Source organism: Triturus cristatus, chromosome 1_1 (genome assembly GCF_964204655.1).
Source record: "Triturus cristatus chromosome 1_1, aTriCri1.1, whole genome shotgun sequence".
In the NCBI taxonomy this organism is placed as follows: Eukaryota; Metazoa; Chordata; class Amphibia; order Caudata; family Salamandridae; genus Triturus; species Triturus cristatus.
Window position 1 is genome coordinate 519,121,046 of NC_140579.1, and position 22,681 is coordinate 519,143,726.

The following is a 22,681-nucleotide window of genomic DNA, read 5'->3' on the forward strand; positions in this document are numbered from 1 at the left end:
ATTTACAGACAATAGTTTAGGCGTGAGAATCTGCAAGTGCTGCGGTGGGTCCGGGGAAGAGGGCTTCTTGGCGCCCAGCCAGGGGTGTAACACAGTCCCCCGCGGTGCGGGGGAGCCCACGAGCTGCAGGGGGGGCCTCTCAGCACAGTACTCGGGGCCAATAGCCCGGATTAAATCCGGAGCGGGGCCCCTCTGTGTGCTTGGCAGGGGCCCCCCCTCAACTTTCATTACGCCACTGCGCCCAGTCTCACCTGCTTGGGAGGTCCCTGTAGGGGGTGCGTTCTGTGCGGGTCCTTTAGTCACTGAGGAGGAGGTGGGGGCGACGTGGACGGCCCCCCTCCTCCACTGAGGCTGTTTCCGCTCCTTGCGCAGATGTCACATACACGCGAATCCAAGCACCAGGGTGCAAGGGGGGCGTGAAGGGTCAACTACGCGGACACTTCAGCACTTATTGGGCCATGCGGGTGTCCCATTTCAACGTGTGCGTGTTGTAAAAGCAGAGGGGTGCCAACCCGTATCGTGTTGCACAATAGAGGAAAGTGTCGCGATACCTGTGCATACCCTTCAATCGCGTGTCCGTGCGACGGGTGCAGGCAGTCTCTTATTAAGTCTGTTAGATATCCCCGTTCCTCCCTGACCTGTCTTTTACAATAAGTATATTTCCGTATGTATGTGTGTATGTCCAATTTTGTTTCACAATTCTTTATTAAAATGTTTCCAAAAGTACAGAAAGATTAAATAACTGTCAGACCAATCAAAAAACAGAAAGCTATCTCATGAGTAAAGTATGCAACAGGAATAAGAAAAACATAAGGAAATAAAGTAAAAGATGGAGAAGAAAAAGAAAGGGAAATGGGGACCAAAGAGCCAACAAAAAACAAGCATTGGCATAGCCAATAGGTCTCACCTTTGGGACCTTATAAGTGTTTAGCCATGCAACAGTTGCATAACTAAATACTTATAAGGTCCCAAAAGCGAGACCTATTGGCTATGGCAAGCGGCCGTGCGGCCGCGAAAGTGATCGTGATCAAAAATCAGCCACGAAAGTGAAAGTAATCGCGGTAAAGCGCGGCGCGCGCACGCCCGCGCACATGCACTGTTGCTCTAGGCTGGCCTGGTAGCATTTTTTGGAGCCCTCTCAATAGGTCTTGCCAGACCAGCGCATGCGCTGGGTCAGGCGAGACCTAACAAGATTGAATACCATAATGACTTTTTCAAACATTGACAAAAAATGAATATAACAAGAGGAAAGAGGTGTATATTCAAGACTTAAATCTTCTAGCGTAAGCACATGAAAACCAAAAGTATACAACCAAATCGAAATCTGCGGAAATTAATAAAAGGGCTTATATAGATTTGAAATGAGCTAAAAGGGCAACGGGCCCTCTTTGGAGCACAGGCCACCAATGACTGCGGGTTTATGGGGCCCAGGCCCTAGTGTCTGCTTGAGAGCTCCCCTGAGGACGTTCGGGGATTGGGGGGTAACCAACGAGCCCACCCGGCTTCCTGTGTCTGCTTGGAGGTTATGTAGCCCAGGCCTCCAGTGACTACTTGGGATATCCTTTAGAAGGACTCCTGGAAGGACTGTCCTGCGTGGATGCTAGGGGGAGGTTGGGTGGGGGGGGTTGCTGTAAATGGCTCCAGCCCCCCCCCACTCCCCTCCCCCCGCAAGTGGTGGGTGCAGAGCTCTAAGTGGGATGAAAAAACTGGGGGTCTCTCAAAGGGGTGTGGTCAATGTAGTTGGGGCGTGGCTTAAAACAACATAAGCTAAAAATCTGTTCTTAGCATAGTGTGCCACCCGACTTGTATTTTGCTGTTTCTGTCATTGCATCCAGATATGATACAAGTAACATCATACCAACAACAAGTCAGGGCTGTTGGCTTTGTCAATGGTTTTTAGTTGCATAAGATAAATAAGCAGCAACTATGGCTTGTTGTGTATAATATTGAACAAACTTCCACTTAAAGCCCTGGTGACACCAGGACAATGTTGCTGCTCCTGGAGTTTCAAAAGGAGAAGGGGAATCCCGAGAGAGAGTGACTCTTCAAAGGATTTCCCTTCCCCTACAACGCTCACCTGGCATGACGTCATGCCGTAACTTGTCCACTAGTGAGAAGTGCGCAGTGTGAGCACGCGCACATCGATGTGCCCGCTGTCACTGCAGATTGGAAAAGAACGGACCGCCTGTGCAAGGGCACATCAGAGCCCGATAGAGACCAGTTTCGAGGCCTCCTTTAAACAAGCATTTACAATGCAACGGTCTCGGCATTGGTAAAGTTAGAGCTATTGGCATTGCTCATGACATTATTTTTGTTTATGTTTTTAAAACATTTAAAGAAACGGCATTGTCATGAGCAATGCCAATAGCTCTAACTTTAACAATGCCGAGACCGTTTCATTGTAAATGCTTGTTTTAGAGCTGTGAGCAGTGTTCAAGGCCCAACATAAAGAACGAGATCAATTCTTCTTGAAAAACCCTCGAAACATGTTCCAGCACCTAAGAACATCAGTTGATTACTGAATGTGAGCAACTATGGTGAATACTTTCTTACAACCAGACATATGTTATCTGCAGTTTTCAGTTTTATAGCAAGACTAGAGGCTTCGATCTCTACCGTGCGAGTAAAGTACATAGAAAAACACTGCACATGCCAAGAGACATGGTAACCCAAGTCAGAGGATAAAGACATACCCAAGCAGTCCGATTTCCCGAGGAGGCATTTAAAAAGAAAACCAGCATTTTTTGGTGAGAGAATGTGGTGTAAGATGTAGAGCTGCCGACTTTGGAACTGGGGAACCTGGGGAACCGAGTGAGTCTCTGCATCGGTTTTCCCTATGCCCACCAAAAAAACGAACCAAATCGAACGGAAAAGGAGTGCAACGAAACAAACAAAAATAGACAAACAAGCAATAATACATGTACTTTTTTACTTTGATAGCTTTATTTCGGTCAGATGACCATAAAAGCACAGATAAAATATATACAAGCATAAAATACATAAATAATTCAGAATTTGAGATAAAAAGTTATTAAACAACAGTTATCAAAGTGAAAACGATCATGAGTACAATGTACATATTAAGCTCTGTAAGAGATAAAGAAAACATTTATAGGGGTCCTAACGCCTTTAAGATTCTGTTGCGCGTGTGCCAAACATTAGTCAGGAATTTTGCTAATGCGAAAACAATTGGGCCAGAGAGATCAGTTTTTAAAATTCTGTACATTGGTGCGTATTCCCTACAACCCATGTTCCTTATCAAGGGGAGGAGCCAGTATTTACGTGCTATTTTATAGGCGGGGCAGAAGACAACCATGTGCAAATCAGTTTCTTCCATGGCATCACAAGCCGGACACTGCTTTAAGGTGGGACCCGAAGACCAGGTACTTGTAAAAAATCTAAACGGCAGTGTGCCGTATCTCCATTGGAGAAACAGCTTCCTGGTAAGTACGGGGGAGATGGAATCCAGCACCCTCTCCAGTCTATAGACATCCTTGCTCTGCATGAACACAGAAGCTAGGGACCCTTCTGCCTGGGTAGCTTGAGCCCTGTCTAATTTATATTCATGGTAAACCTTAGCCAGGGACCTTTTGGATATTTTCGGTGCGGCTCTCGCCGGGTCACTCCATAGGTCGGGGAGCCCTATTCCCACACAAATGGCTTGGATGTTTTTGACCCAGGGAATACTGAGCGCCATTGGTTCTTTCAAAAGTTCAGCCAATTCCGCCCTGTATTCTACAAGATCAATACTGCTCCACAGCCTACGCCAAAATGCTAGAGGTCTCAAGCTTATTTCATCAGCTAATGGTCGTAGGCCCAGATCTAGCCTCAAGGGGAGGAGCGGAGTACTGGGAGGGAGTGCGGCTATCTGTCTAATAAACTTATTTTCCACTAATGACAGACTCTTACAGGATGTGTGGCCCCATATTTCCGCCCCATACATTATTGCTCCCCGAGCCTGGGCTTTATATATCTGGATCAATGCCCCCAATGGACGGTATGATGAACCGTTCATCATACGAGCAATACCCCCAGTGATCTGCGTGAGTTTGAGGCTTGCCCTACTCTGGTGGGATCCCCAGGTCATGGTCTCGTTAATAGTCACACCAAGGTATTCAAAGGTAGTCACCCTCTCCAGCCGTCCAACTCCCAATTGCGGGTTTGGGCGAAGTTTTTGCCTCGGGTTCAGAACCATATATTTGGTTTTTGCCGCGTTGATTTCGAGCCCCCTATCATTACAAAAGGCCACAAAGGAGTCGAGAATCCTCTGAATACCCATAGGGGTTTTGGATAGCAGCAGGGTGTCGTCCGCAAACATAACTGCGGGCACCCTGCTGCCATTCAATTTCGGAGCATCAGTGTATTCGGTGGCATTCAAATGGGCGATTACCCCGTTGACAAAGAGGCAGAACAGGGTCGGTGCCAATACACAGCCCTGCCTTACCCCCGGTCAACGGGGAATCTGTCAGTCAGTTCCCCCGCCCTCCCACACCTCACTCGGGCATAGTTGTTGTGATGCAGTCTCTGTAAGATCAAGAGGATGTCCGGGGGGACGCCCATCTCTGCCAAGATGCTCCAAAGTTTCCCCCGGGGCACCAAATCGAAAGCGGCCCGTAGGTCCACAAAAATTGTGTACAAACTACCGCCCTCGATTTTTGCTACCCGCCAGAAGACCAGGTTCAATCTAAAAACCTGGTCCACTGTGGATACCCCCCTCCTAAATCCCGCCTGGTAAGGGCTAAGGGCTCCCACCTCCTCAATCCAGTCCTGTAGCCTATTCAACATCACCCTACCAAACAGCTTCTGCGTCACATCTATCAAGCTGATTGGTCTATAGTTGGCTGGGAGGAGAGGTGAGCCCTTTTTAAAGATAGGGACCACCTCAGCCCCCAGCCAAGTACTAGGGATCTCCATACCACCAATAACTCCATTGAAAAGGGCGGTAAGATAAGGGGCCCATACAGCAGGTTCCTGCTTAAACAAGTCCCCTGGTAGTCCGTCCAGTCCCGGCGCCTTTCCAGGGGCAAGTCCTGTAATGGCAGCAATCACTTCACCGAGTGTTATCAGCTCCCCTTCGTAATCCGGGAAGCCTACCGCATCAGCAACAGGGGATTCTTCCGAGTCAGGGCTATATAGAGTCTGAAAGTGAGCCTGCCACACCCCAGGAGCAATATTCGGCTCTAGTGCCGATTTTAAGTTCCCCGACCCCCCATTCACGATCCTCCAGAACAACCGATGGTCTTGGGTTGCTAGTGCCTTAGTGAGTTTTTCCCACTGTTCTTCCTCCCATTCTGCCTTAGCGTGGGCAGTGAGTTTCTTATAAACTCGCCTGCATTGTTTTAGGGTATCCCCACCAAGACCCTCCTTGATTAGTTTGAGGAGCTCTGTAATACATGTAACATGGCCAGTCGCCAGAGGCAAGAACCATCCACGGAAAGGAGGGACAAATGTGAACAATTAGCCACAGAAAGGAAAGGAATTTTGAAAAGCACTCACAGTAACAAATGGCAAGCGAGGGGCATGCTCAAATCCCACAGATGAGATACAGCAAGTCTCGAAGAGACAGTGCATGCGCTGCCTAGGCAAGACCTTAAAAGGAAATAAACATGATAGGACTCTTTCACAGGAGTAGTAGAAGTGATTTGTCTGAAGAGCTTGGTATCATTTACAGGTGCCTGCTGCTTGTGTCCTGGGCCACATGACGAGGTGTAGTTGACAGTTGGCCTTTGTGTATTCCTCCCAGACAGTGACACAAAGGAGGGCTAGGAGAGCTAATTGTTGGCAGGATCGGCCATCAACCATCCAAAATGGTTGATATCGGAGCTGTTCTGTGCCTCTAATACATTTCAGAGTGCTGCCCCAGTACACACACAAAGAGACTTGATGCCAGACTATTATGACCTCATAAAAATTGGAATCTGAAAAGGGGAAGGGAGGAAGTTTCCAAAACCAGATGTGGGCTTGGTTTAGGTGCTTCCCCCACTTCAAAAGCTGACACCAGGTATAGATATTGGATCTCTTGAACCGCTCATCAGATCACTTCTAAAACTGTAGAAGATGTACTGCTTTGCTGCCCTGCTGCTGGAAGGACTTGTTCTATTAATTGAATTTTTGTTGTTCTGATATCATTTTATTTGTTAAAATATACTCTATGTTCTTAGAGTGGTATGGGATTTTTCTTGTGTTGTTTTTTCACTTTATTATTATTTGAGTGCTGCATAAATACTTTACACATTGGCTTTGAGTTAAGTCTGACTGCTTTTTTGCCAAGCTACAAGAGGGTGAAGCCTAGGAAATTTTAGTTACTTTTTTGTGGTTCAACCTGGCGAAGATTGTGGTTGTTGCTTGAGGAGGATTTCACCTTTCTCAACCAATACCCTAATGCTTCAGTCTGGTCCAGAAACACCAACTTGATAGTTGAAACCTTATTTGCCAACCACAGAAGTTGTTCTTTCACAACATCTAGGACGGTTTACCTCACGAAAGCAAGCTTAATCCTTGATGTATAGTGTGATCTACAGTGTTATTGGATTGTAGTGGTTGTAGATAGAGAAGTAGAGGAACCTAATGAATTGGACCTACCATCTGAGCAGTGACACCAAATGAACATACCAGATAATTTTCCCATCTGACGATGTCAGCTGTGCAGATGATGGCCATCTGGAACCCACCTTTGATGGGGATGTCCTATGGCCCCCCACCCTTTATCTACCAGCAACATCACCTAAACCTCCCAAGATAAGACAAGCAGAAGCCATGGCTTATATCAAATAGTGCATGTCCTGTCTCTGGAAGCAATTCAGTGTTGAAACAGCATTTGTCATCAGGTGTGCCAGTGGACAGAACTTAGGGCCCGATTACGATGTCTGGCGGACTTATGTCCGCCCGCCACCCTATCGGCATTGGGACTGCCCGATAGGCTGTCGACAGTCCTAACATAGGTATTTTGATGAGACTGCCACCACGGTGGTGGCAATACCTATTTTTTGCATTGTGGTGGGTGCTGCTGGCTGCAGCAACTGCTGCAATGCAAAAAGGGACAATTTACATATCCCTGCACTACGTGGCAGACACCATGCGGTGCCTGCCACATGGTGCAACGTTTTGTATGGGGGCACCATAGGTGCCCCTCAGGTCCCATGTCTGGGGCTCAGGGGGCAAGGGGGGGGCTCACCAAGTGCCCCCAAAGTCCCTTTCCGCCAACCTTTCCATGGCGAGATAACCGCCATGAAAAGACCGTTGGAATGGGACATTGTAATCCCTAAGGCGGTGCCTGGCAGGCACCCCCAACATGGTAGGGACTACAAGCCCCTCCACTGCACTGGTGGGCTCAAGGAGCCCGTCGGATGCGTGGCGGTCGGAATCTCTGCCTGCCATTGTAATGTGGCGGGCGGGAAACATGTATCCAATGGCGGGGAGACTGCCACCGACAGCCTGTTGGTGGCGGTCTCCCTGCCATCATAATCGACCCCTTAGTTTGTGGTACCACTTTTTTATGTTAAAATGTTTTGCCTTAACACAATATTAACACATAAACATGCAAATGTTATTTATAGAGAAACCATGTGCATTTACATTTAGATTTACCATAGTTAATCAAGACCTGAATTTTAAAACTGCTACCTTAGTTTGCTATCTTGGTGTGTGATACGTGAATATTTTATTTCTAGGTTTAGCTGGAGTTCGAATTATCGAGTACAATGTTATTTTGCCTTCTTTCCCATGTGAAGAAATGTTTTCTTTTCTTTATGATAATGATGAAATGTTTTAATGAGTAGCATATTCCTGTATCTCAGCTTGTTACAGATAGCATTAGTTTGAAGGACAAGGAGAGAAGCTGTTTTGTGAAGAATCCTGCAAACCTAACGAGTATATAATTGCATCATTATGCTTCAACTTGATTGGATAGTCTCATGAAAATTGAATGTAGGTGTGTAGATTGGTAAAATTGTGAGATTTGGGTTAGTGTAGTCTAGATTAGAATTTAGGCTTGTTTCTGATGCAGAGCAGAGTCAGAGATTAAGGGCCATATGTACGTAGCCTAATACCGGTCGGTAACGGCCGACTTTCGGTAATTATACCGTTACCGACCGGTATTTAGGCTTTTGACATGTAGGGGGCTCATTTCTGTATTCGGTAATTTACCGCATCGGTAAAATTACCGAATCGGTAATTTTACCGATTCGGTAAATACCGAATACAGAAATGAGATGTAGGGGGAGTGTGTGGTGGGTGTGGGGAGTCGTTATTTACCACCAACTGAAAGTTGGTGGTAAATGACGAATGACTCAGTTAATGCATTTTTTAGCCCTTAGATGTGTGCAATGTGGCAGACACACATGCCCTCAGGGCATGTATGTGTGCCACATGTGCACACATGCAGAAATCAGGGGTGCAACAGGGTGTCAATGTGACACCCTGCCACCCTTGATTAAGCTCCCCCCATTACCGATTCGGTATTTACCGATTCGGCAATGGTAACTGGCTTCCCATTGATTCCTATGGGCCTCCTGGCCCATAGGAATCAATGAGATACAGGTTGCCATTACCGAATCGGTAAATACCGACTCTAAAATACCGACACTTACCGATTTGGTATTTTTTTACCTACATTACATTTACCGATTCATAAATACCGAATCGGTAACATTTGGTATTTATGAAGTGGTAAATGTAATTTACCTACATAAGGCCCTAAGAGTGCTCTCCCAAGTGAGACAACTGACGTCCCTTTTTCTTTCACTTTGAGGTGACTCCATGCTTGTCTGTCCTCTGATGTATAAGATTTTGATTTAATTTTTGAATTGCATATTAATCTAAGCATACACATTTTGATCATTAAATGATACTAATCTGATTTCTGCCTTCTGTAAAGGTTTAACCTTTTACAAACCTTTATGGTTCAAAAACTTAACCATTTTGTCTTTCTTGTGGAGCTTATTGTGCTTCACATTTATTGAATGCATTATTTTATTGAGCAAGGTCTGCAATGCAAATTGGGTAATCTGATAGCGCTTTATGCTCCCTGAAATTTGCACAAAGAAAAGCTCTAATATTTGCATGGGAAAACCACAAGAAAATTAGGAGCTAGTAATCAGAGGTTGGGTGTTCTGCAGGTGGGGATTTCTGCCAGTCTGAATCCCTGCCTGACAGTCTTGCGTATGCTTTATTGAGTAATACTGTATGCCTGGCAATAGCACCATCTACCACTGGGCAGAACGTATCACCCATTACTCTAATGAGAGACCTAGCATTTCTGCTGTAGACAAAACCACTAAACCACCGCCCATCATTTAGGGATCATAAGATCTCTTTCGTACATGACTACAGCAGTCAGTAGGGGAGAGTTGATTGCTGGCTGACCTATTGAAATATTAACCCATTTGAGTTAGAAACATATTTTTTGTTGGTATCGGCATATAGTTCACCATTGTTTCAAATGTGGATTATATTCTGGTCGTGGACTTGCATAATTCTAGTGACCAGGAGTATAATGTACGATACATAATTTCCAAACAATAAATTATGCAGTTTTGAAAATATTTATAGTAAAGGCTGTCTGTGGTTGTTTTGCAGGGTGACAAAGTGTGAGCTGGTATAATGCAGACACCGCGAGTTCCAGAAACTGCCTACGTTTTGGTGGAATATGAATTTGAATACACTGGAAAAGATGGAAAAATAATCTCTATCAAACCCAATGAGAGATATTTACTTTTAAAAAAGACAAATGATCACTGTTTGGCACGTGAGACGAGATGAGCGGTCAAAACCTTTTTACATCCCTTCTAAATGTGTCAAGGAACTGCCTTCTGGAATACAACCATCAAATGGACTTGTGTCTTACAGTGAGCCAAATGAACTGCATCGAGCAGACTTTGTCGATGATGTATCAGTTGTAGATTCTCAACAATATATGTATAAATTTGTCAGTGATAAAAATGATACCCCATGGAATCCTTATATTCAGAAAAGGAACCTTCACCCGTCCCATCTTTCACAGCAGGAGTCAGGCTCAAACCTGTCGATCCCTGACATTTTTGTGTCAGACATTGTTCGCAAAAGTGCTAAGAGAGGATCTACTGCCACAAATTGGAGAAGAAAGATTCAGCTCAACTAACTCATTGACGCCATTAAGAACGTTTGGAAGCTTTCATAGGCTTCACATAAGGAAGACAATGTATGGGCCAGAGTTCAATGCCCCGTCTGCTATCCGTTCGTCTCAGTCGCTGGATGATCTCGCAAGGAATACTCCTGAAAGGAAGGCTGGTAATCGCAGGTCAGAGGTTGTAGCTGGTGCTAGAGTTTACTCACGATCTTTGCCCACGAGTGATTTTGAAAACATATATGAATCGATCCAGAACTTACCTGGCCAGAAGAATATGGTGAACGTACAAGTGCAGGACAATCACAAAGTTCAGGTAAGGCACACGTACTGGATTTTTGTTTTGCATAAAATGTTTGACTGTTGGGAAGCCATTGGTAATACGTAGGATAGAACCTATGTTGTTGTACTAGCTGTAGAAAAAACAGAGGTATATAAGCAATAGGTTTTTGTTTAACTTATTTACACCAAGATTTTCGGAGGTTTATGGAGAATCGCCTTTATGTCACACCCTCGAAATACAGCCTTTTTTAATGGGAGGGAAACCCTTTATTCTTGTCTTATTTGAATTAAATGACATCTATCCATTTCCCCGTTGCCTATTCTTTTAGCACGTTATGCAACACTCTCTCCCTTTTCTTATATATTTAAGTTGAAGAAATACGTTATAGTGTTTTTGCTGTCAAACTGTCAAATGCTAACATTACAATCCCAAAAGTACAACAATTGAAGGTTTTTCCAGTGTTCTAACATTTGCTATTTTTCTATTTTTATTTTTTCGTAAACCATCAGAATCAGCTTGCAATTTCAATGGCTTGTTCAAGTGTGCCACATCAGAGTGTGTTAGTGTGCAGTTCAGTTTTACTGTTTGTAGTTTCTTAGGGATTGCTTAGCTATCTGCTTTTAGATTTTTCTATGGCACATCTATGACCACAAATGACAACTAGACTGCATCAGTGATACAAGGTGGTTTATCTCGAGCATGTTAGAAACTGGATTTCTGGTTGGCTAGGGCATGCGCCTAAGCCAGGCAGAAACCACCACTCTAGTCAGGACAAGGGAGTTACACACTGAAGATAACCCTTTCTCACCCCCTTGGTAGCTTGGCACAAGCAGTCAGGCTTATCCCAGCGGCAATGTGTAAAGCATTTGCGCAACACACACACACAGAAGCGACACACTAGGCACACCACAAAACAAACTCCACACAAGGTTATATAAAAAATAGCCTTTGTATTATCATAAACACATTAGAATCATAATCACACATATACACTGTGCCAATTGGCACCAGGTAAAAAATTTACAGGGGATTATACACATGACAGGGCCAATTTGGCAACTGTCAGAACCTTTTAGAAAGCACAAGTAGCAAATATAAAAAAAACAGTAACTACTGAAAAAATACTGTACTCAGCATTATCATTAGCAACATAAACGCATTATGTCTACATCACATTAGGCATGAACACATTATGCATAAATTACATTTAGGAGTGCACCATAGTAAACCTCCCCAGGTGCATACATCACCTTTAGCATAAACACATTAGGGCCTTGCACCCTGTCAACACCATAGTAATGACCACAGGCCAACTGGCCTTCCTCTGGGACCCAAATGCCCCCTGCCCCAAAAGCCAGGGCTCGCATTTATAGGGTCTCCCAAGTAGCTCTCTGGCTGCCAAAGCAACAGAAAAGATGTGCATCATGCACTGGGGGCCGGAGGTGCATCTCACCCATTACTTATCATAAAAAGAACTGTCCTCCACGTTGCAGCTGCCCGCCCTCTCGCTGTGCAGCTGGAGGCAAAAGAGCACTGGCACCAACCGTGCCGTGTGAGCCCCCTTTTCCGGACTCCTCCTGGTGCCCTCGATCGGCACCAAAAACGCTCAAAGACTTAAGCCCCACTCACCGGGGCTGTCTCTCTCTGTTGGTCCCACAGTCCCTCTGGACCATCTCAGGTACATGTCCTACCTCCTACCTACAATGCACCCTGCCCATAGGGCTAACTAGGGCCTACCTTAGGGGTGACTGACATGCAGTAAAAGGGGGTCACAGACGTGGCACACACTTTAGGTGTCACGTCACAGTGGCAGTAACACTGCGGGCACAGGCCCTGCAATGGCAGAGGCCTGAGACAGGTTTGAAAGGCTACTTTGGTGGGTGGCACAATCAGCGCTGCAAGCCCACCAGTAGCATTTAATTTACTGGCCCCGGGTATATGAGATACCACATTGCGGGGGAAAGACAGGTAAATTAAATACGCCAAACAGGTGTAGACCAATCTTACCATGTTTTCCACAGAGAGCACACGCACTTTACACTGGACAGCAGTGCTAAAGTGCCCAGCATCCTAAATCCACCCAAACCAGGTCAGAAAAAAGACTAGGAGGAAGGCAAAAAGTTCAGGGATGACCCAGCAAAAAGGGCCAAGTCCAACACAGCACAATTGAGTTTATTCAAATGTTTTAAAGATGTATACCTTGCTTAAAGTTTAAAGAGCAATCAAGTGCCTTTGCATTGAAAGCTCTGACTACCTTCTATCTTCCAATCTTCCATTCAAGATATCGTTTTCAGCCTTTCACTAGCTTCAAGGAGTTTTCTATAATTCTAGGTTAAGATATGAAGATCTAGTTTCTGACCTCTGCTATGGATGTGAGTGGTGTCTGGTAGGCAGTCTTCTTGTAAAAGGGCTGCACCTTTAGGGAAACAAGCCTAGGCAGCAATATCCGCACTTTGCTTAAATGGCATCTGTGTGCACAATCATTCTTCTGTTTTGCAGTGGGGGGTACGTATATGGGTTTTATGAAATTAGCTTTGTGTGCATTATGTTTCACTGCCATGCAGCTAAACGGGCCTTCCCTGTAGAGAAAAAAATACAGTACTCTTAATTCAAAATCTTATATCTCTTTTCTTAATGTCTTTATTAATCATTTTTTGTTTTTCCATTAGAAAACACATGAACATGTCAAACAATTCTCTGTCATAATAAATCATAGGTACAGCTCAAAAAGAATCACATATTATAGCTCACTATACTTCCAGCTGCAAAGCAGAGCAGAAATAAAAAATATATACTTCAGCACATCTGGAGGCACAGAGGGACTCGAATGGAACAGAATGCACTTTGCATCACTGATTTCGTTTTTTTAGATTTTCAAGAAACAGTACAGTACAAGAACAAAGAAGTATATTGCTCAATCTCGGTGTCAATACATAACTAGACTTAAGGCAGATACATGCAATACAAAAACATCAGTCACCACCCTAGGCGCCATTACAGCAGACCAATCAAAGTTCAACCAGGGAAGCAAAGTTCAAGGGGTATTCAGCGAGGGGAAGGGCCAAGGGAAGTCAAGATATAAGGGGAGCCCCGTGTCCGCATTACTAGGATGTGGGTACGTGGGCAGCCCGCTTGAGAACGCGGACCCTCCCTGTGCTCAGTGGTTGTGAGGGAGCGTCTCAAGAGGATCAAAAAGGCCCCACCCGGCAACGATCAGACAAGGTATCACTGATTTTATAATTCAGAACTGTGGTTATTATGGTTCATCCTCATCAGCTAGGGTGACCAAGTCATTAACCATGCCTCGATGTCAGTATATATCCAAGGCCTTTGGAATACTGCATATGGCATATTTCCTCCGCTGTTGCCCATTCAACCGAGCCCTTTCTAGGTCTCGCCTAGCGTCGCAGCACATGCACTGCACGCTCTGCGAGATCTATTGTCTTCGGGTTGCATTCGGAAGTGGGGTAGAAGCTCCGCCTCTGCTTTTCATTGGCACACGTCATGCTTTATGTTAAACGCTCGCATTTCATTTGGAGTGAGGCTTTTTGGTTCCGTCCCTGTCTCCTTTCCTGCTCGCCCACCCGGACTGGATATCGGCCGCGCCTGTTTATTTATTTATTTATCTTTCCACGCAGGGCAAAAGGGAGCATTTCTCATCACTAAAGCAGTGTGCTTTTATTTTCTGTGCGGTCCGCCTTGGCCATGCTTGATTATTTATTTAATTAGTCTGGCTCGGCCGCACATGTTTACTTATTTATTTTTATTTATATTGTTGCTGTAACACTTTTCCAGTTCCTCCAGGGTCTTCTCTCCCCAGTAGTTCATGAGCCTTGCTGTCTCCTAAGCCTTTTCGCTAAAGTGTCTTCCTCCTTTCCCATACCTGTTGTCTCCCCTCTCTTTGTTAAAGAGCTCGTCTCCCTTTCAATGGTCGTGCTGGCTCCCTTCACTATTAGTGGCCCGCTAGACACTTTCATTTTCACCGCTACCCGGCATGTAGGTCCTCGTAGCTCTGTCCCGTGGTCCCTGCTTAATGGATACCATCAGCCCTGTTTCCCATGCCTCCGATGCTGCTCGCAAGCGAAAGTCCCTTCACAAACAAGGCTTTTCGCTTCAAGGACGTGTTCTATAGTTATTGGGGGTCGGGCCGTGGAAGCTGCCGAGGCGGGGCTTGCTGCAGTGTTACTGTTCGCGGCACCGAGCGAACTTAATCCTACTGCTTGGAAGTGAATGCGGGGCATCGTGGGTATGCGGCTGTCTGAAGTGTTTTTGTGTGCCACACTTTTTTTCATGGGCGGGACTTGGCACTATGGGGAAGAAGAGAGACACTGACCTCAATGGGGGTTGTGTTCTGGTTGTGTTGGAGTCCGTTTTTTTATTTATCTTCTTTAGGGACTGATCTTGATTCTGCCCTCTCTTTATACTGTTAATTGCCCCCAGAGGCTGGGTTTCTGCGTTTATTCCTGGAATGTGCGCATGCCTAATATTGCACTGCATTGCTTCCAGAACACCCCCACGCCCCTATCGCCCCCCTGAATCGTTTAGGCTGTGGCCGAAGAGCCGTTGCCGCATCGGTTTTAAGTAGCAAGTGCTGGCCTGAGGCACCGGAGTGTGGCAGGGCGAGACGTTGCAATCTGGCTTTGTGTTCTCACGACACGTATTGCTGGTGTTCACTATTGTAAACGAAACTCGAGTTATACTTTTGGTGGATTTAGAGTAGGGAGCAGGATTAAATGGGTTTTCTTGGGAGGAAAGATGTGAATGATATTTAGATGCGTTTGATGGGAATACAGCAGAAAGGTCACGCTGAGGCTTCGATGCGCATAATGCTTGGACCTGGGAAACATGACAGGGTGGCATCATCTTGACAATAATTAGTGAGCAAGAAGGCTTACTAAAAAGGACTTTAAAGTACTGTAATCATTTCAGTTACTAGTCATGTACTTATGAAATGGCTAGCCACTAACACAAGTACAGCTACAATGCTTCTACGGGCCGGTAAAGGCCCGCAGAGCAACAATCCAATGTTTTTCAAAGGCCTTTCGGAGCTCGAGGGGATTTTAATCCCCTTGAGCTTCAAGAAGCCTTTGTTTTATTTGTTAGAACATTCTGCCCTCTAGTGGCAGAATGTTCTAATAGCCTTACAGCCCTTCGTAGCAGGGCTATACCGGCTATTAAAGTCCCATGCTTTGTTAAAGTCCCTTGCCTTCGGCTCGGGTCTTTAACGCGGAATCGGGCCTTAAATAACCGGTATAGCCCGCTACGGCGGGCTATAGGCTATATTATGTGTGTTTTGGAATAGGAATTGTTGAATATGGCAGTTTGTTTCAGTGTGTGGATATGTACATTAGTAGTATACCGCATAATTTTAGGTGTTGATTTGAAATTGGTAATGCATATGTTGAGTAAGGTATTAGTGATGAGACTAGTTTTTATAAGTCTCTAATGAGGTAGAGTTGAAATATGCAACATATTTTTTGCGGCTTAGTTTAAAATTGAAGTTTGTTCTGTGAATTTATGAGGTGTAGATAGTGTTGTGGTAGAGAGACATCTATGTTTTTGAGTAATATGGTGAGACTTATAGCAAGGAAATGTGAATGGTTCCTGCTTTTATTTGGCTGAGTGTAATATTAAAAGTAGTTGTAAAAAGATAAAGTAGAGGCAGAGATTCATGCATTACTTAAATCCCATAAGCACTGTTCTTGCAGAGCAGGCAATGCCCTGTCAGTACTCATACACTCCTCCAATCACCCATCCACCACCATACACTTATCCATTCTTTGCGCTAATACCTAACCACTTATAACTTCACCATGCACTCTGTTTGCAGCACTGTAATCATTCCAGTTACTAGTCATGTACTTATGGAATGGCCTAGCCACTAACACAAGTACAGCTACAATATTCTGGGCACTATGCTTGCAGATCTCAAACCAGCTACATACTATTGATACACTCTTCTAAATACCCAGTTAGTACCTATGCAGTCTCGGAATCCTCCTGTCTGTCCCATGCACTTCTCCAATCACCCATCCAGTACTATATATTTATCCTATCACTCCACCAATAGCTAAGCACTTATAAATTCACCATGCACTCTGTTTGCAGCACTGTAATCATTCCAGTTACTAGTCACGTACTTATGGAATGGACTAGCCACTAAGGCAAGTACAGCGATAATATTCTGTGCACTATCCATGCAGATATCTAACCAGCTACATACTATTGGTACACTCCTCTAAATACCCAGTTAGTACCCATGCCATCTAGGAATCCTCCTGTCAGTCCCATGCACTTCCCCAATCAACCATCCAGCACTATCTACTTATCCTATCACTCCGCTAATACCTAAGCACTTATAAATTCACCATGCACTTTGTTTGCAGCACTGTAATCATTCCAGTTACTAGTCATGTACCTATGGAATGGACTAGCCACTAAGACAAGTCCAGCTATAATATTCTGTGCACTATCCATGCAGACATCTAACCAGCTACATACTATTGGTACACTTCTCTAAATACCCAGTTAGTACCTATGAGGTCTAGGAATTCTCCTATCTGTCCCATGCACTTCTCCAATTACCTATCCAGTACTATATACTTATCCTATTACTCCGCCAATACCTAAGCACACATAAATTCACCATGCACTCTGTTTGCAGCAATGTAATCATTTCAGTTACTAGTCATGTACTTATGGAATGGCCTAGCCACTAACACAAGTACAGCTACAATATTCTGTGCACTAAGCATGCAGACCTCTAACCAGCTACATACTATTGATTCACTCATTTAAATACCCAGTTATTACCCGTGCAGTCTAGAAATCCTCCTGTCATTCCTATGCACTTCTCCAATCACCCATCCAGCACTATCTACTTATCCTATCACTCCGCCAATACTTAAGCACTTATAAATTCACCATGCACTCTGTATGCAGCACTGTAATCTTTCCAGTTACTAGTCATATACTTGGAATGGTCTAGCCACTTAGACAAGTACAGCTACAATATTCTATGCACTATCCATGCAGACCTCTAACCAGCTACATTCTATTGGTACACCTCTCTAAATACGCAGTTAGTACACATGTAGTCTAGGAACCCTGTTGTCAGTCCCATCCACTTCTCCAATCACCCATCCAGCACTATCTACTTATCCCATTACTCCGCCAATACCAAAGCACATATACAATCACCATTCACATTGTTTGCAGCACTGTAATCATTCCAGTTACTAGTCTTGTACATATGGAATGGCCTAGCCACTAAGACAAGTACAGCTATAATATTCTGTGCACTATCCATGCAGACCTCTAACCAGCTACATTCTATTGATACACTCCTGTAATTATCCAGTTAGTACTTATGCAGTTTAGGAATCCTTCTGTCACTCCCATGCACTTCTCCAATTAGCTATCCAGCACGATCTACTTATCCTATCACTCTGCCAATATCTAAGCACTTACAAATTCACCATACGCTCTGTTTGCAGCACTGTAATCATTCCAGTTACTAGTCATGTACTTATGGAATGGCCTAGCTACTAACACAAGTAGAGCTATAATATTCTGTGCACTATCCATGCAGACCTCTAACCAGCTACATACTATTGATACACTCCTGTAATTATCCAGTTTGTACTTATGCAGTTTAGGAATCCTTCTGTCACTCCCATGCACTTCTCCAATCACCCATCCAGCACTATCTACTTATTCAATCATTCCGCCATTACCTAAGCACTTATAAATGCACCCAGGCACTCTCCTTGTGGTATTGTAATCTTTTAGTCACTAGCCATGTATTCATGCAATGATACAGGTTCTAACCATGCAGTTCCACAATCACATGTGTACTACTAATGCTATGCTCTAGCATGTTTCACACTACTCATACACTACTACCATTATGCAGGTAGCACTGTTCCATTGCTCAAATCATTAATGTAGTTTCTTTGTATGTATTTTTATAGTTATACATTTGAATATTTATATATAAATATTTTAATTATATAAAATTATTTTCAAAACGTAATTTTTAAGAAAGAGTTACAATGACAAGAACATAGCAAAGAAAAAGAGAACGAAGAAAAGAGGCCTATGTAAAAAAAAAAAGGAAAAGAGCAATTAGATCAAGTACAACATGGATCCTTAAAGAAAAAGCCTTCTGGTAAGAGAGGTAAAGATTTTTTTTTTTAAACTTGTAAAAATTCGAAAAAGATTGTATAAAAGTAGAGTACTCCAAAATTTACTAAAAAAAATGTAAAATATATAAAAGTAGATCAGCATGTTACAGACAAAAAAGGGCATTCTAAGTGCAATTGAAAAAGCATTTGAATTGAAAAGAAAATTGTTTATTTAAATTTTAAAAAGATTGAAGACTTTAAATACAATAATGCATTGTATGAAGGACAAATGTAAAAGGAAAAGAATTGTAAATAGAACTAATTTTTGTAAAATATTTTCCGGGTAATGGAAGCATACTTCTAGTACGGAACCTTTTTTTAATGAAGAAAGCTATTTTCAACAAAATACATTAGTGCTTGCAGTTGATACCTGTGGTCGTTGTTACGAACTGAAAAATGGTTGTCCAATTGAAAAAGAAAAGATAGTTCCTAGAAATGTTGAGGAAGTAATAGCTGAGGAAGTTCAAGGGAGACGTACCCAGGCTCCAGTCTTTACATGGGATTGTAGTAGTATTTGTAGTATACGTCAAGAATCTATTGATATTTTACTAAATTTCTTAAAAGAATATGGAAGAAAAACTGTGAAACAGAAGATTAAGATATTACAAGGACTGGATCCTTGCAAAGTGAGAAAAAATACAGGGTTGCAAGGTCATTCTCTGGCTTGTCTTTCTAGGAAAGTGTGTCAAAGTCGTTTTCATCATTTAAGAATGATAGCAGTACATCATTCCGAAATGCGGAAGTTAGTTAGAAGATTATACTACATGAAAAGTCCTGCATTATGTCTAAATGAAATTAATACAGCTCTTTTGCATGGTTCAGTGTTGGATGTAAAAACCACTTTGTGATGATATAGAGTTACGTTTCTTGCTGGTCAAGTTGAGTGTAGAGAAAGTGAGAGTTTGATAAGTGTAGGTGTTGAAGAAGAGATGGAAGATAATACTGATGAGAAGTTTGAAAAAAAATAACAAAGTTTAAACTATATTTGTATTTGTTGCCGACGTACTCACTATATAATTCAAACTAGGAATGTAGATGTGTTTTTAAAAAGTGAAAAGGAAAACAATGATAAATGGAGATAATTTGCTGCTTATCGGTTTGTGGAAGGTCGTTTTGAGTTAGGTACTGTACAATGTATTTGTAAATATTGTTACAATAAATTAGAAGAGAACAAAATGCCAGCTAGAGCTCTCCATAATGACTTAGAATTAGTAGCTATACCTCCAGAACTTAAAGATTTAAATACATATGAGGCTATCCTTATTCAATCTGTGCACCCATTTCAGGCTATAATTTGTATGGAGCCTACAACAGGTAAGCTGCCTCCAACAGATCTACAAAGAGGTTTAAAAGGAAGAGTTGTGCATTTACCTTTAGATTTTAAGAAAGATGTTGAAACTGTTGGTGTAGAAAGAGAGGATACTGAACCTTTAGTCATTCTTGTTAATGGTGTACCCACAAAGAGTCAGAAAATATGGCAAGAGTTAGTAGATGTCACGAAAGTCCAAAAGGCTCCATTATATCTGGTGCAAAACAATATTTACTATAAAAATGTAAATGTAGAAGAAGAAGAAATGAGTTTAGAAGATGGAACACACATTTCAAGTGGACAAATAGAAAAAGTGGGGAACTCAAGAAAAGAAGAAATGTATGAACATTATACTTTTTACCCTCTACATTCAAAAGAACTGATAGGAGATACTATTGAATTGTTCCAGATGAAAAAAGCAAAAGGAACTCCCATGAGTCTGTGGGAAAAAAGTTTGGAAGTTTGTTGTTGTCCACAGCTGTTCCCTACTGGAAAAGGTGGACGATATGATGAACGACCAGGTCAGATTCCAGCTTCAGAATATCGTACTTTACGACTATACTCAGAAGAACCAAGATTTCGCCAGTGTATTCCATATTTGTTTCATATTTTATTTCGAGTGATCTGTCTGCACTTTCATATGCAGTCAACCATATATTAAAAACAGGCATGCTTCTTTCACATGTTTCTGCAAAGGAATTTATGGACAAAGTTGAAGAAAGAGACGAACATTTAGAATCACAGTTAATTCATTTTATAGCATGTCAATGTGGCACTGATGAATATTGGTATCGATGTCATGGGGAATTAAAATGTATGTTAAGAAACTTAGGAACCCCTAGGTGGTTTGTTACACTTAGCTGTGCTGAATACGCATGGGATGATTTACTGGATTTTCTATGAGAAGCAAATTCAAATATAGAAAATAATGAATTGAAGACAGCTGGAGAACTGTGTTCCCTGGATCCTGAAAATGTTTGCAGATATTTTAATCATAGGTTTGAAGCTATGATGTCTTTCATCTGTAATAAAAAAATCCACCTATTGGCGAAGTTATTGATTTTTTTGGGAGAAAGGAATACCAAACTAGAGGTGCTCCTCATATACATATGCTTTTATGGATCAAGGATCCACCCAAATTTGGAACTGATTCGGATGAGACTGTTTTATCTTTTATTGAAAACTATGTTACCTGTGCGATTCCGAAAACAGGAGGAGAAAATATCTTAAGGCAGCAAGTTTTAAGGTTTCAAAGTCATCAATGTGGAAAATATTGCAGACGGAAATATAAGTCAAAGGATACATTTTACACAAAATGTTGATTTGGCTTTCCACGTCCAGTAATTTCCAAAGGAAGAGTGAACAGTTTTATGTCAGCAGGGGGGCATACTATCACTCGAAAATCACCCAAAAATACTTATAATATAAAAAGAACAGAAGAATCAAAGTGCATTAATGATTACAATCAGTGATTTTGAAGATGTGGAATGCAAATATGGACATACAATATGTTGTAGATAACTCAATTGCTGTTGCTCGCTATGTCACGTCATATATTACGAAATCTGAGAAGACAGAATTGAAAGAAATGTGGGAGGAAATTTCACAAGAGAAGAAACTTAGCAACAAATTGTACAGCTTCAGCTTGAAGATGCTTTCAGATTGAGAAATTGGATCCTACGAATGTTCAGATCGATTGACATCTGCAAGTTTATATTCAAAGTCAAGAGGAATCAGCTGGATAAGTCTAGGTCTTGCTGTAACACGAAATCGAGTTTTGAAATCTGTACAAGAAATTGAATACTTGGCACTGAATGAACCGGAAAGTACAGACATTCTGAAAACAAATATGTTGGATACGTACTATCCAAATAGAAGTCCATACCTGGAAAACATATGTCTATATGAAATACTGCAACATTATAGTTTTTAAAAAAATGTTACGGAAAATATAAATGAAGGAAGATACGCTGTAATTGGATCTGAAGGATGTTTGGTAAAACATGCCAAGGAAATCTAATTAATCACGGGAATCTAAGTTGCGATGCTCCAGATAAAAGGGAGTTTTTCTATTTAGCTCTTCTGCAACTCTTCAAACCTTGGCAGACTGAAATGGAATTACTTGGAGATTGTGACTGCTATCAAGATTCTTTCAATGCATGTAAAGATAGTATTGAATGTACAATTTTTCCAAATTATCTCCAAATGTTGAATGAAGAGATTAATCAAGAAAGAACTATTGCAGCTGAAATAGCTAGAGATAGTTCTCAAGATAGTCAGAGTTCTGCTCCACAAAGTCAAGATCCACTAGGAGATGCCATACTTGAAAATGAAGTGGCAATAGCAATGAGTGAAGTGGAAACGGTGATGCAGCAAGCACAACAGGAGAATATTGATTTGGAAAATTTAGAGGAACGTCTGACTACTGAACAGAAAGAAATATATCACCAAGTTACACAACAGATACAACATGGATTACTGCATGAAAATAATGATTGCCAATGTACATCATTTAGACCTATTCTTACGTACATCAGTGGACAAGCCCCAACGGGGAAAAGTTTCTTGATTAAATGTTTGTCAAGTTATCTACATAAAACAACGAATTCACATTAGTCTTGTGTTGTAACTACTCCAACTGGGTTAGCAGCACACAACATTATAGGTATTACATCGTCTACTTATGTTACCAGTAGAACATGAAAATAAGTTGGAATATCACAAGCTATCTGGAGAAGCTTGTTTTGAAGTTTCAAGAATACTGAAAAAAATGAAACTTCTGGTAATCGATGAAGTAAGCA

The 22,681-nt window shown here is 42.4% G+C and overlaps 1 pseudogene across 1 annotated transcript in view; it reads left to right on the forward strand.

The window, feature by feature from the left end:
* The window catches only part of LOC146870525 (rho GTPase-activating protein 27-like), a 1,164,614-nt pseudogene that overhangs the window by 56,128 nt on the left and 1,085,805 nt on the right, over window positions 1-22,681 (forward strand). Inside the window, exon 2 of the transcript XR_014978312.1 lies at window positions 9,577-10,418. The product of XR_014978312.1 is annotated as a rho GTPase-activating protein 27-like (transcript). The remainder of the gene's footprint in view (window positions 1-9,576; window positions 10,419-22,681) is intronic.